Source organism: Thunnus thynnus, chromosome 23 (assembly GCF_963924715.1).
Source record: "Thunnus thynnus chromosome 23, fThuThy2.1, whole genome shotgun sequence".
Taxonomy (NCBI): domain Eukaryota; kingdom Metazoa; phylum Chordata; class Actinopteri; order Scombriformes; family Scombridae; genus Thunnus; species Thunnus thynnus.
This window is the reverse complement of record NC_089539.1, coordinates 3,924,055-3,936,639: the sequence shown is the minus strand read 5'-3', so window position 1 is coordinate 3,936,639 and position 12,585 is coordinate 3,924,055. Positions and strand designations below refer to the sequence as shown.

General features: G+C 38.8%; 1 pseudogene; it reads right to left on the bottom strand.

The window, feature by feature from the left end:
• Window positions 1–5,665: 5,665 nt before the first annotated feature.
• Window positions 5,666–6,899, bottom strand: LOC137176274 (piggyBac transposable element-derived protein 4-like; annotated as a pseudogene).
• Window positions 6,900–12,585: the final 5,686 nt, after the last annotated feature.

Here is a 12,585-nt window from a genome sequence, read left to right as displayed (position 1 = left end):
TATGTCTTTTGTTCATTTGAGGTTTGACTGACACTCTTTTAATTACATGATTGTTGCACCCTCTTCTGTTTTAATGGCACCAGACTGGAGAATCACTGCCACCAACTGTTTGTCTTGATGAGATCAACTTCTAATATTCCCATGATAGTAGTAGATGGGAAGGTGTATTAATTCATATTTTCAGGAAATTTGGTTATAATTTGCTCTAAATTTGGATGGAAACTTAGCTAGTATTGACCTCTGAGGTAATGGAGAGAAGAAGCTATCAGTGTTCTACAAAAAAAAAGATCAGTCATGAGACAGGGTGGATGGTACAGATACGTTCCCTCGAACTAACTGTGTTAACTTAGTGTCCAGTTGGGGTCTGACAGCACTAATAGTCACTAAGTCACCATGTTTCCAGTACTGCCTATTTTGCGAAGGATGAGCTAATGAATTTTGGTTTGCCACTTTTTGGTGTTACCAAGCACTTGCAAAGGCCACTGCAACAAAACTTACATTGATGGGAAAACACATCTGGTAACGTGTCTGGTGGTGGATTTGGAAAATATTTCCATTCACAGAATATTAAGGTTTATGAAATATTTGCTTTTACCAGTTTATACTTGTGGATCAGTTGCTGCCATGCAAGTGCCGTTGTTCATATGCTGGCCTGCATATTTCAGCAGGCAGAAGAGAACTTCCAGTTTTGCACAATGTAAACATAACTAAACATGGTAACACTTCACAAGGATAATATACAGAACTCTTCTAAAAATCAAACAGAACAGACAGGCTTTAGCAGTTTCTTTTCAGAATTTTCCACTATTGTTTTTATAGTTTGGTTATAGCAGTGATGGAAAGTAACAAAATACATTTACTCACGTACTGTACTTAAGTGCAATTTTGAGGTACTTGTACTTTACTTGAGTATTTCCATTTGATGCCACTTTATACTTCCACTCCACTACATTTCAGAGGGAAATATTGTACTTTCTACTCCGGTGCTTCTGTACCACAACTGTAAAATATTCAGCTTACTCTACATCTTCCATTTAATGGATGCTTATCAAAAGTGTTCTATGAATATGTAAAAAGAGATTAAGGTAGGTCGATGTATCATCATCAGGATCCTTGATTTCATGGTTTCTCTTGCTGTTCGTGTATGTCTACCTGAAAAATGACTGTTTTGAAATATGATTTTTCACACTTCTCTTTTATACATTTAGATGAGTTACAACTTGAATTACAACTTATACCTTTATGAAGACTAAGCTGTACTGTAAAATACACTGAATCCAACTTACACCTACTGTTTAATGACGTCTTCATCTTATGTTGCTTTAGTTCACAGTAAATTAAACTGACTTTAATCCATTAATGCATTAACAATATGGACAACAATAATAAGACAGGAATAGTTTCAGTCCATGTCTTCAGGCAGCAGCAACAGAATGTTTTTCTGAACCAGCTCAAGAAGCGTCTGACTCAACCCTTCTTCATTTTGGCCTGGACTGGAGGTTCAGTAGGAGGAGCGGTCAGAGGAGGTGGAGGAGAAACCTCAGCAGAGTCTGGTTCTCTGGGCTCTGGGCTCTTTGTTCTTCAGCTGGAGGTGTCAGAGGAGGTGGAGTAGATGAGACAGCAGCAGAGTCTCTGTCAGTCTGAGGCTGAAACAACACACAGATCTCTCCCACTGCAACATCAGTGATGGTGTTCAGCATCTCTGTTGTAAAGCAGTTCAGACTCTTCACCAGGACACCTGAAGTGTAACAATGTCTAACCTTCTCCTGGATAGACAGATAGACAGGGCCAGTTTTCACACAGATTATTACAGTAATTTCCAATAAAACTGATGTTAATGTGCTGAAATTGTTTTTACATTTAGATATTACATTTGAAACCCCAACAATAACATCTCGACAGGACAGACCAGTTACTTCCTTCAACACAGAAACACACAGTTGGTGGATGTAGATGTATATTGGCATAAAATAGTATAAACTATTCACAGTGACATCAGATTATTGTGATTAACCCTGTTGTTCTTTTTAATAAAACAACAGTTCCACTTCAGCAAATAAACATCTGCTCTGTAGATGTGGACAAATTGGTCACTTGACAATACAGAGCCAGATAGAGTCCAGGTTATGTTAAAGTGTTTGATATGTTATTTTTATTTAAAGGCACAGAAATAAAAGGTAAAACTCACCACTAGAAATCACAGAGCTGGAACCATCTATCACTCTCACATTAATCCATCAATACTCAGCCAACTAAATCAAAATATTTCCATATGTTGTCCAAAAAACTGAAAATAGTGCTTCTCTCCTGTGAACACAGTAAACAAACAAAAAAAAATCAATATTCCAGTGACTCCAGGATACTAGGATTGACACTTTTTATTAACAGATTACATTAAAAACAAAAAGGCTTCATCAGATTTGCTCTGTGCTTGATTGCCATCAGGTGTGTCTTTAAATAATCAGGTGCTGATAGCGGTTCACATTCTCCAGAACAAATACACTTCAAAAAGTCAACAATAAATGAGGAAATGCTTGTACTTTGTACTCTATGATATTTATCTTATGTAAATGTATGCATTCTAGATCTACTCATCCTCTGTAGTATTAGAGATGGAATAGCCATTAACTGTATCTCATTATTATGGAAATGAAATATTTATATCTAATTTTGTACAGTAGAATTATATTTGCTATTGCCTATTATTGTTGACTTTTTGAAATGTATTTGTATTGGGGAATATGAACCTGTTGGATTCTCTGCTAATCAGAATCTGATTATTTAAAGACACACCTGAGTGAATCTGATGAAGCAACGTGCCAAACGCCTGCTTCACTACTTTTTAATAAAAAGTGTCAATCCTAGTAACCTGGTGTCACTGGAATATTGATTTTTTTGGTTTACTAAATCAAAATATTGTTTGATTTTTTTCTGATGTGAAAGATTTGTTTAAATATGTAATGCTGTCAAAAAAATGTAAAAATATAAATATATATTTTAAATACTGATCACATGAGAAATACAAAAAGCTGTCACTTATCATCTCTGAGTCAAACCTTTTGATAACGTGTTTGTGATGTTTAGAAAGACTATTGATCTATTTTTATAATGCAGACGGTAAAAGAGAAATAAAGTTTGACTAGAATAATCACATCCAGACTACAGTGACTGTTTCTTGCATTGCAACAGGTCAGACGTTTGCAGGATTGCATGGACAGACTGGAAAAGCTTGAGACCAGAAGGCTTGTGGTTCATCCCCTGACTGGCAGAACAAATCTGTTGAGCGATATGAAAAGAAAACAGCTGTTTGAAGCTGCATGTGGTACCTTTGATCAAGACCTTTGTAGATATAGTCAGCGGGGTGTATAGTGGAGAAAGCTCTTCCTGAAAAAGAGAGCTGATCTAACCTTGGTTAATGAAGGGTTAAATAGAAACATGAAAGTCCTGCAGAAATACCACCAGTACTTTCCAAACTTTTTTAGACCAGGCCATCAAAGGAAATTTTTTTGTCATGGCACCCCAAGCCACCCGATCCCCAACATGCATGGCCTATATGTACACAGAAGCTTATTGGTTTTAACATAGTAATAAAATATATGATTTTATATTAGGCTATATTATATCAATATGAGGTTAAATAATATAGGCTCATTCTCAGTCACTCAGAATAAAAGCCAACAGATGCTGTGCAGATTTACAGACAAATCATTTATAATTAATATGTTAATATGTTCAATGTATTTCTTTCATTTTCTGCAATTAAAATGTGTTCATATGTAAGATGCACAAGGAAAAGCAAACAAAACCCCAAAAAAGGCTGCAGGCATTGTAATGGTACATGTGAGCTGTTGATGTGCAGAAAGAACAACGTGCAGGTCTGACTCCTCTGACAGGACGTCTCTTATCTTGTTTTCATGTTTACCAGCGATGAGAGAGCCACATCACGCAAATATGAATTTGGGAATGTGTAACATCACAGTGATTGCACACAGACAATGATGGATATCCATCTTCCACACGCAGCCAAAACCTGTCTGTTAACCATCAGATTCAGTCATCTGTGTTGAGATGGTTCAGCATTTCTTTGCGCTCTGTTTACTGTCTCAAATCTTTCCATCGCTGCTCTGACGCTCACTTTTTTTTTCTGACTGTGGAGCTCTTGCAGAACTCCAGAATTGGAGGGTGTGTTGTGTTTCTATGACAACCCACGACTGTGAGTTGTCACGTCAGCTACCTAACAGCTACCTGCATATTAAGAGCTTTTAATACGTTGATTTTGATATACTTATTCATTCTGTTTTGATATGTTCATAACATAACACAAAACATAGTCAATGTAAATGTCTGTGTTTCTTTAATGAGGTGAAACATTATTAAAAACACACAATAAATGAGTAATGATGATTAATCTCACAACACCCACTTTGAAACCACTTTTCTGCTCCACTACATTTATTTGACAGCTTTAGTTACTTTTCAGCTGAAGATTTGACACAATGGATAATATAACAAGCTTTTAAAACACAACACATTGTTAAAGATGAAACCAGTAGTTTCCAACCTTTTTGGCTTTTGACGTCTTACAAAAAGCAGTGTGTAGTCAGGGTCACATTTCACATGTCTATGAGTTGTTAACAGTTCCAACAAATATTGATTTTCCCTCTAAACTTCTCACATGGTTTCATTTCATTAACTGTTCAAATGATCCAATATTTCACCAAAAATAAAAGATTAGATAAAAAGTCCAAAAACTGAAAACAGATTTGTGTATCAGAACTTTGTTTTTTCTTCTTTCCTCTCCCATTAATCATCTCAAGAGCCCTCAGATTTATCTGCTGACCCTTTGGAGGGGCCCGACCCCTAGGTTGGGAACCACTGGACTAAACTAGCTAACTGTATATAAAGTAGTTGAAACTAGTTCCACCTCCAGCAGCTACAACAGTAACATGCTGCTCTAACACTGATGCTTCACTATTAATAATCTAATGATGTCATATATAATAATATATCAGTCAGAGGGAACAAACCACTACTTTTACTGCAATACTTTAACTACATTAAGCTGATTATACTTATGTTGAATTTTTCATACAGGACTTTTACTTGTAATGGAGTATTTTTACATTGTTGTATTGGTACTTTTACATAAGTAAAGGATCTGAATACTTCTTCCACCAATGGTTTGGAGCAATTCAAATCTCAAGAAAATTATTATAATTAAAATTGTTAGCCAAGTTCATTAAACTTGGCTAACAATGTGTCAGGTTAGGGTTGACTAGGGTTGACCCCTCAAAAATACCTATAAAAAGTAAATTTGAATATTGTGTCAGGGATTGTTCTATGCTACTGTAAGTGTTATATATATGAACACATACGTGAGATAGTAAAAAGCAAAGTTATGTAGTCACCAAAATGAGTTTGACAGAATACAAACAGCATAGACAGAATATGAACAGCATATTATTTTTCCTACAGGTCAGCAGAAGGTACAGTCCAGCCTTTTGTCTGCACTACTGTGCACATGATGTGCAGAGAGTATGTGCGTGCTCCTTGCAGATGTATTTCTTGTATTTCACACAGGTGTTGCTGGTCTTGGAGTCATTTCTGTTGGGACAGACCTGGCACTTGCCACGTTTCCTGCCTGCAGTTTGAACCACTGGAGGAATTAGGGTGTGTGTCTCCATTTGGATGCAGCAGCTGTTGATACTCTTGAAAGGCACCGTCTTCTCTCAATATGAGGTTTGACCAGCGAGTAACCCAGCCGCTCCAGGAAAATCCTCCTTCGGCTCAGTTTTCTGCTGTTCCACTCCTTTATTTCACTCCATATTACAGGCATTGCAGACGCTCACATCACTGATGTTGAAGAAAATGACAAGGGGCCGATGGGCATCCATGTGTTGGCAGTTGTATGTGGCTGTGACCTTGTCCAAGTTATCCACCTTTGTCTCATTGTAGTCCAAGACCGTTTGTGTTTTTTTGTCTTCTCAGGTGCTCAGGACAGCATCTTTGTGCATGGTGCTCATCAGCAGGATGTTTTTCCCTTTGGCAATAGGAAACAACAGTGGCTCTGTCAGTGAAGGCAAACATTGAAGATTTTACCTTCCTGCTCTTCACTGTAGGATGCTCAGAGGTAAGCTCTGACTTGGTTTTTCTCACTGTCCCCAACATGGTAACCTTCCTTTTCAAGAGTTCCTCACCTGGGGTGTACACTGTGAAAAAATTATCAAATTAAATGTTATGACCATTCAATCTTTCAGCCATGTCTAGTACCACCCTCATATCCCAATTTTTTTTCAGGTGCTTCCCCGGGGGATTTACCAGTGTACACTTGCTTATTCCAGGCATAGCTGGACTGTGCATCACATGCAGCCCATATTTTGATACAGTATTTGGCCAGTTTGCTTGGTGTATGTGTATGTATTGTCTGAAGGGACAGTGCCCACAAAATGCAACCAGACATTTATCCACAGTCACGTGGGGGCCTGAAAGGGTAATTGCTAAATCCACTTGTCCCAAGCATCCCAAATTGCTGCGAGTTTGTCACGTTCTTGTCAGCTCTGCCTTGTTTCTCTGTCATCAAAGCGTGTGACATGGGAGAAAACATGGAATGTCTTTAGAGACATGGTGGCTGGAAATATTGCCCTTCCAGTGTCAGCATTCCAAAGGCTTGATGTTGCTTGGCCTTTTGACTTGTACACTCCTGCCAAAATGAGCAAGGCAATGTAGGCTTGCAAGTGGATCACATCCAGGTCTTTCCAGCTGTCCCCATACATGCACCTCGCCTCTCACTTTGTCATCTCAAGTATATCCTTGTCGATTGATGGTGTTAAAAAGAGCTCAGTTGCTGATTTTATGTCTTGGACAGGGATGACAGCATATCTGGTGGGGCCTGAAACCATTTTGATGACATTAGCAGCACTAAGTCTATCCTATCGTTCAAGTGGAGAGAGGGACCATAATAACTGTCCATTTTTGGAAGGTAATGTATCTGCTGGTGGTTGAGAGACAACAGGAGGGTCAGCAATAAGGGTATTATTTTTATCAGAGGAGGATGCCTCATAATTATTATCCTCTGTCTCAGACTCATTCTCCTCTATGTCACTTTCACTGTCAAAGAGCTGTGACAAAACCTCATTGGCAGAAAACCTTTGCTTGGAGGTCATTTTCAACTGAGAGAAAGCATGAAGAGAGAGCACACAGAGCACTAAGAGAAATGGTTTAGAAGGCTGCTGTGCAAGCTTTTATATGTTTGTTCCTCCCCTATGTTGTGTGAACTATCAATTTCCCTGCTCCCATGGCACAGGAAATGTCTCATGGGAATTATGTTTTCCCCTCCCCCATCTCATGTGAGCTATAAGTGGCTTTCACACTACTATAGGTATGGTTATGTTAGATTAGGGCCTTAAAGCAGAGAAAAGTTTTTTTAAGATTATAAAAAAGCATGTTATAGTAATCCCAGTACCATCCAAAACAACCAAAACAAGTGTGTAAAATGTGGATATTTCTTGTATGTTTTATACAGCTAAAACAGCCTGGGGTCAAATTGACCCCAAAGACCACGGATGTGTACAAAATGTGTACAGGACATTGGAAACATATCATCATGTTAATTTTATGTTTACCCAGTTGTCCCCGTTAAAGTAGGAAAAGTCATAAAATATGAAACAAAAAAATGATGTTAATCATTTATTAAGAGACGTTAAACATTGAATGGGGTCAAATTGACCCCAAAGATAATAGGAGGGCTAGAGAGGAGGAAGCAATTAAAACATTACACCACAAAGTTTAGCAAATGACATTTATCTTCCAGTCAGGACAACTCACGTATTGGTAGAACACATTTATTGACAGTCACGGAATGGTGCTGTTGGACTAGACCTGCTTTTATGGCTCTTTGCTTCCCATGAATTAAACTTCAGACAGGAGACAGAATCCCCAAGCAGCAGATCTGCAATTACAAGCTGTTTGCCAGACTGGATATGAGGGTGGACAGCGACAAACTCAGCATGAATAATTACTATAGAAGCTATAATATGCAACTTGTCACCTTCAGGCTGCACTGTATATGCCACTCATCCTGATGAGCTGTCTGAGCTAAGACAGTTTCCAGCTTGAGGCTGAGCTAAAGACACCACAGGCACTGGACAAACAGATGGTGAGAGCAGCCAATCGTCACTTAAGTTGATATATGGAGGGAGGCACAGGACGTTTCTGATCAAAGTTTGCATTTACTCTTGTGTTTTTCACCTCTGTTTTTGACTTATGTTGCTGATGTGAAGTTGATGCACCGGGTTGCTACATCACTGAGAGGCATGAGAACAGTTATATAAGCTGCAGTAATCAATTCTTTTGCCCCCCTGGGGGCAGTTAAAAAAAGCTGTAAACACAAATTATATTATAAAGTTAATATGGTGAATGTGTCAGCAAACAGTTACAGCCTATTTACACATCAGGTAGACATGGAATTACATTAGTGTTCATTTGCAGTTGTGTTTCTTACCACCTGATGAATATATTCACTCTGCTTTTAGTTCTGTTTTGGTCTCCGCCAACTCCTGAGTAAAATATCTAGCTGCTAAATGCTCCACTATGTTCACCTGCTACATGTTAACTTTGACTGTATGTTGTTTGGTGCTGGGCAGTGGGTTTGCTAGAGCTTTTTTTGCTAGAAAGAGTTGCTAGCAATTACTAGAAGCAAGGTCAATGAGACTGAACCAAAACAGTGAAACACGCAATATGTAATTTCAACCGCTAGGGGTCTCTCAATCAAAACAATAACAAAAGATGGAGTGTGATGACAGTGTGAGGTAGTGTGGGATCATGGGAGTAGTTGTCTTCAATATTAAACAACCAGCTTCTTCGGGTTAGGATTACTCCAGTGTTCATCCTTCAGGATGTTTTTACTGGGAACCGAATAATCCACAGAAGTCTTCTCCTCCCCAAAACAGTGATTAAAACAGGTAACAGGTAGAGAGTAAGTGAGTAAGTAAACTTTATTTATAAAGCGCCTTTCAAAACCAGAGTTGCAAGGTGCTGTACGATGCAAACAACTGAGAGAAAAATAAAATAGAATAAAATAAAGTAAAATAAAAAGTTTAACAACACGTAATATCAATATAAAAATAAAACCATAAAAACTACACAGAGGGCAAACACAGAAGTCAGACACACCAATAAAAACAGTGAAAGCAACACAGAGAGCAATCACACATTATGAGATAAAGTGCTTATGAAACAGGTGAGTTTTTAAGAGTTTCTTAAAACTATGGAGAGACTCTACATTTTTTATTACTAGGGGCTACTCAGGGCCTATAATAAGGACTTCTGTTTTGTCTGAGTTAAGTTGGAGGAAGTTATCTGACATCCAGTCCATGATAGCTGTTAGGTAGTCTTGTAAGGTGAAGAGTTTGCCCAGGTCATTTGAATTGACAAAAAAGTATAGCTGTGTGTCGTCTGCATAGCAGTGATAAGATATACACTTGAACTGACTGATTAGGAAACCAAAGGGGAGCATGTACAGGGAGAAAAGAATTGGACCAAGGTTTGAACCTTTGGGTACACCACATACTGAGCAGATGAGGACACAAAATGATCAATTGCCACAGAAAAGCTCCTGTCTGACAAATAGGAGGCAAACCAGACAAGGGCAGTCCCGGTTATGCCTGCCCATTGCTCAAGCCTATTAAGGAGAATAGAGTGGTCAACAGTGTCGAAAGCTGCACTTAAATCAAGCAGCAAAAGAACTGAACATTCCCCAGCATCGGCACGCATTAAAACATCATTTGAAACCCTAAGCAGAGCAGTTCTAGTACTGTGCCCCAAACGAAAACCAGACTGAAACTTATCAAAGATTTTATTGCTGTTCAGGACCTGTATACGTTGTTTACACACTACTTTCTCCAAGACCTTGGAAATAAAAGGAAATAAAAGAAGTTTGGATAACGGTCTGTAGTTATTGAGCAGCAATAGGTCAAGGCTTAGCTTTTTTAAGAGTGGCTGAACAATTGCATGCTTAAAATAATCAGGCACACAGCCAGAGCTAAGGGAACTATTTACAATACAGAGTAAGTATGGCCCTAATGAACTAAAAACATCTTTAAAAAGAGAGGTTGGAACAATGTCAAGAGAGCTAGAGGAGGGGCACATTTGGGAGACAATGGCTGCCAGATCTTCCAATGATATTGGGCTAAACTGTGTATGTAATGAAGCATGAGCCCAACAGTCTACTCCAGGGGTATCAGCGACCTTGTCCACAAAAAAAGATAAAAACATTTCACAGTCAGTATTTGAAAAGACCAGTACAGGTGCAGGGGCAGGGTTAACCAATCTATTGATAGTGCTGAATAAATCTCTGGGATTATTTTTGTTGCAATCAATTAGATTAGAAAAATAAGCAGTTCTCGCCTCTTTCACTTTCTTATTAAAAGATGAAAGTAGTTCTTTTATGTGAATAAAATGAACCTCAAGTTTAGTGTGTTTCCACCTACACTTGACCTTTCTACACTCTCTTTTAAGACAGCATATGTCATCATTCATCCAAGGGGATGAGTTAACTGTACGGATAGTTTTGTTTTTAAGTGGGACAGCAACATCTAGGGTTGATAAACAGAGGTTATTAAAGGAGCAGGCTAAATCGTTGGTCTGAGCAGGCAAAGCCATATCCTTACTGAGATCTGCAAAAACAGAGGCAAATTTGTCTGCAGACTGGCTGTTGAGAGTGCGAAAACAGGTCGTACGTTTGATGGATTGGGTGTCAGCATTGAAGACAATATCAGAAATAATATGTTTGTGGTTGGACACAAAAAAGTCATCAATGCATAGAGTATTAAGATTCAGACCCAAGGTAAAAACCATATCAAAAGTGTGACCATGATTGTGGGTTGGCCCTGATATATGTTGCATTAAATTTAAAGACTGAGTTATGCTTAAGAATTCAGCAGCAAATTTATCTGATGCTTCATCAACATGAATATTGAAATCACCGACTATCAAAACTTTGGCAGGTTTAACAACCACAGAAGATTAAAACTCAGCAAATTCAATTAAGATGCCATTATTTGGGCCAGGTGGGCGGTAAATCAACATACAGTAAAAAGAGAGAGAGAGAGAGAGAGAGAGAGAGATGGGAATGACATGCAACAAAGGTCCCTGGCTTGAATCAAATCAGGGACATTCCAATTATGTGGCATGCACAGTAACCAGGGGCGCTGCCATTAGTGGAGCTTTAATGTGTGTTAGTGGAATCCTTACTTTGCTGCCATCCAGTATCAAGAATGATACTGTGGCAGACAGCAATGCTATGCAATACTGTAATCATGCCAAAAAATTTAAAGACATAATTATTTTAATATGCTGTTGAGTAGATATGTGTGGTGTGTCATGAAGAATTGACTGTGACAGCTTGCATATGTGTTGATCTATCTCAACCCTTTTGATTACAGTCATAACCCCGGTGTCATTTAAAAGCTAAATTAAATTTTACAACCAAAAAATCAGAATGAGTATAAGTGATTTTGAAAATAATGCCACCAAGGCTACAGTGTCCCATGGGTAGGACACTGTCATTTAAGGTTAAACTCAATCATGGTTGGGTGGAGGATGAAGGACAGTTACAGGCCGCTTCTTTAGAGTGAAGTCTAGTGATGACAACTTATCACTCAGCCTGAAATGTGTCCTCACTCCATGTCCCTCTCTGGTGGCGGGCAATTAGAGTGTCCGGGGTGTTCATAGGGTGGCACAGTTGTGAAATTCCCCACAGAGTAAGGGCTGTCAGCCTCCTCCTGCTGTCTCAGTTTGGGTTTGCTGCCAAATGAGATTAATAACCACCTAAATAAAGACAGATCGACCAGCGTTTCACTCCAAGAGCACTGAGCACCCACTACAGGCTGAGTCATCCGTCCTCACCAACAGCGCTATCGATCTTCCATTGTCGAAAGTACAGTTACTGTCAGTATAAAAGATAGAGGACACGGTGATGGAAGTACAGAGGTCATAGTGTCACATCCAGGCCAACTACCAGCTGTCTCAGGGTTTCTCTGAGAAATCATTCAACAATTGAGACATTGGGATGTTGTCTGTTTGAGTAACAGCCCTTTGAAGAGAACAGCGAACTGCAGGTCAATGCAGATCAACATGAGAACTCAATAAATTCAACAAGGAAACATTCAGAGTATGTACAGTCTGACGCCAGAGGAATATCACCCCAAGGTGTCAGGAATTTCCCTGTTTACCCAATAAGAACACATAGATGCTCTGGTCAGTCTTGTTTCTGCACCAACAACCTACTAGGACAAGTCAACACTGTCAGACTTACACTGATATCCCATTTATTTCCATGACAGGATGTACACGTACATATATATATATACATATAGCATATTTGGCCCCAAGGGAAATCATTCTATGAACCCTGGCAGTGTTGATCCCATACAGCATCCCACTGAGCTCATTGGAATTTTCTTTCAAACAAACAAAAGTTATATTTACATTCAGTGTTTATCAAAACACACAAAACCCACAGGGTACCTTTAAAGATCTGGTTGGAACAATAATGTGTGTCTGATATGGTTTTTCTGGGAAAAAAAA